The following is a 3,640-nucleotide window of genomic DNA, read 5'->3' as shown; positions in this document are numbered from 1 at the left end:
GAAGCTAAATTATAAGGCTTCTCAGAGGAAGAGTTATTTCCATTCAATTAATGAACTAATTTTTATAGGATTATTAAGATGTGATTGATACAATAAACTGCACATATTTAAGGGGTGCAACTTGACCAGTGTTGCCATATGCATATACTCACAACACCATCATCACAATCAACGAAATAAACAATTCCGTAATGCCCAGTAGTGTCCTAAGCCTGTTTGTAATCCACTCTCCAACTCTGTCCCTAGACAACAGCTAATCAGTTTTTTGTTTGTTTGCTTTTGTTTTAGGGGGTGGGTGGTTTCTTGTTTTTGTGTATGTGTGTGGTTTTGGTTTTGGTTTTCTGTTTTTTTATTTTATGGTTTGGGGAGTATTTTTGACTGGTTTCGAAAGAATCCTTTATTGAAATATTTTCCTTAGCAGATCGTAACTAGCTGGGCATTTGACGGCACCACCGCTGATGTTACCTATGAAGTCATGACGGCAGCAACCGTCAACACTGCAGCCACACACTGGGCGGTCCCCAGGATTCCTTGAATGGTTCCAAAGAGTTTTCTGGCTAAAGATCAGAGCCACATCTGTCAGGCAAAGTTGACAATCTCTTCAATAGGGGTATTTCCTCTGGGCAGAATGCTTTCCTGATTCTTTCTGTCTCTGCATAGTTCTTAGAGAGCTTTGAGGGCCAGGGCAGAGGTAGAAGGTATCACATGAATCTGAGCCTGTCTGTACTAAATGTGCCGGTCCACTATAATCCTTAGGCCCTTCCAGCCCCTGGTTGCCATGGTGATGTCACCATCGAACTTTTTTGGAGACAGACTCAGGGGACAGATCTTGGTGGCCACGGCAGACATGGTACTGAATTCCCCACTAAGGCACCTCAGGTACACAACTTTGATCTTGTTGGGGCTGAACTTGAGCGATATGATGGAGGAAGCTGGTGTCAGATAAACCCAGATGTAAGAAGATTGAAGAAAGTTGTCTCTCAGCCTCCTCTGGGATGAAAAAGGAAATCTGCTTTTTGTTATTATATATTTGTTTGCATTTTCTGGAATCTTTTAGAAATGTGATCATATAGTATGTACTCTTTTTTTCGTCTAGCTTATATAATTCAACATAAATGACTTTTAGATTCATTCATGTTGTTGCATGTCTCAATAATTTGTTTCTTTTTTCTCAGTATATTGTAAGGATATTAAAAAATTAAATTCAAATGGACCACAGACTTAAATGCCAACCTACAAAACTTCTAAATTAAAACAGGAAAAAAATATAGTGGCCTTGGGTTAGGATAAAATATCTAATATAAAACAACAAAAGCATGAACTACTAAATAAGTCAATAAATTGGACTCATCAGAATTAAAACTTTCACTCTTCCAAACACACTGTTAAGAAAATGGAAAGGTAAGCCACAGCCTGTGATAAAATATTCACAATACATATATTAGACAAAGGATTTTTAGCCAGGATATATAAAGAACTCCATAAGAAGACGGCAAATAACACATTGTGGGGGAAATGGTCAATGTTTGATCAAATGCTTCACCAAAGAAAATAAACAGGTGACAGATAAGCATATGAAAAGATGCTCAACATTAATTAGTTTTTAGAGAATTGCAAATAAAACCACAGGGAGATATACTACACAACCAATTGCATAGCTGGACTGGCAAAGTCAAACGTTGGTGAGGTGTGGAACAACTGGAACTCGCATACACATCTGGCAGGCATGAGAAATGGTACAACTATTATGGAAAACACTTTGGCAGTATTTTAAAACGTTAAACATTCACCCATCATATGACCCAGCCAGTCCACTTCCAGCTATTGACCCAAGAGAAATGAAAGTATATGACCACATAAAGATTTGCACATGAATGTTTATAGCAGCTCTTTTTAATAATTAAAAAATTAGAAACAATCTAATGTCCATCAATTAATTGATTTTTAATACTGAGTTCCTACTTCCTGCAGGACTCATGGTAGATCATGGGAGCAACCTTCTACCAGCGCGGATGAGACCTGAGGAGGACTACTCCAGCATCCCTCGTTTCAGATAAAAAAATTCTCAGAGGCATTTTGTAATTTTCTCAGGGGTTCCTAGCAGAATCCAACCTCCATCCTCCAGAGCAGTGACCTTGCACTGGATTTTCCTTCTTCCCTACCTTTTTCTCCCCACTCCCTCACTCCTGCTTCCTGATGTCACTTCCTGAATAAACTACACACTCAAGTTCATATCGGATCCTCTGTTAGGAGAATCTGAACTAAGACACAGCTCCTGCCAAATGCCAGGCTCAGTTCCAAGAAACAACACGTATTCTCAAGAGACAATGCCATATGTGTCACCTATATTAATTCAGTTCAAATGCTGACTGGGACAAAAAGAGGTTCATAGGTTTATATGATGTTTCTGGAGAAGAATTTGAAGGAGAAAGCATGAATGGGGAGGACTATGCTTTTTATTTCTGTTTTTAATAAACTTTAATAGGCATCATGTCAGTACTTGAAAAGTTGTCCCTTACCTCTTGATTCAGCATTCATAAAAAGTTTTGGTTCTTGTCCTGGAATTTGGGCCTGCCATGTTCCAATTATAATAACAGTGTGGCTTTATGACCCTCCTGTGTTTAAACTTGAACACTTCCTGGGAAGATTGTCTACCTCCTTGCAAATACCGCAGAGCCTCATATTACCAATCTGCTAATTTATTCAGTATCCAGAATTCAAATGAGATAGTCACGGATTTTCTGGGTTTTTTTTTTAATCTTATTTATTTCTAATACATGTATGGCTTTGCTCTTTTCAGGATCTGTAGAAAATGAAACGCCCTTCTTTCTTCACTCTTCAGCAGGAGCTCAGAAGAAAACAGAGCACGGTGAAGGTCTTAACACTCTGGATTCCTGAGGATGTGCTGCCCTCTTTCCATTCACATTTTAGCAAGAGGGTGAAAAGGTCTTTGATGGAGTAGGAAACACAAATCTACGTACAGAAATCTAATCCATTTTTCAAAGCTCCATGCAGATACTGCCCTCACTGTAAAACCTTCTGAGATCTCCCCTTGACAATCTCAGCACTCCTTTCTTGCTTTTAAAATCAACTCATTCACTCCCCATTCCCCCCCCACAAAAAAAGAGCAAGGCCATGCCTGGTAGAAGAGAGTTTTGATTTCACTGCTTCCTACAATCCCAGCTTATAATAAGCTTTTCCCCGAGCTTGTGAGATATTTTTAAGCAAAAATTCAGACACCTGAGTTCCAGATCTGTCTCTGATACTAACTTAAAGTGCGATTTTTTTTCCTCTTCCAGATACATGAAATAAATCCGCGTCCAGATACTATGGTCCACATCCACGTCCAGGGTAAAACGGGTTTCCACCATATTAGCAGATCAGAGGGCATGTATTCAAATACATGAGTTTATTTTGAGATTCATGATCAGTACCCTTTAACAAAGTATGTGCTAAATAATACCCAGAGCAAGATACCAACATTTCTCCTCCTCGGCGCTTCTCCTCTATAAAGCAGGCATTAACAGAACATGATGAGGATGAAATGTGAACAACATTTCCCCACATGAACCAGCTACCAGTGATGTCAAATTATGTTCACCAACAGTTTGAAAATTATTTCTAAGAAATCACTTAGGGC

General features: G+C 39.0%; 1 pseudogene; it reads right to left on the bottom strand.

The window, feature by feature from the left end:
* Positions 1-387: 387 nt before the first annotated feature.
* LOC116666087 lies at positions 388-3,371 on the bottom strand (annotated as a pseudogene).
* Positions 3,372-3,640: the final 269 nt, after the last annotated feature.

This window comes from Camelus ferus, chromosome 9 (assembly GCF_009834535.1).
Source record: "Camelus ferus isolate YT-003-E chromosome 9, BCGSAC_Cfer_1.0, whole genome shotgun sequence".
In the NCBI taxonomy this organism is placed as follows: Eukaryota; Metazoa; Chordata; class Mammalia; order Artiodactyla; family Camelidae; genus Camelus; species Camelus ferus.
This window is presented reverse-complemented; position numbering and strand designations above follow the sequence as displayed.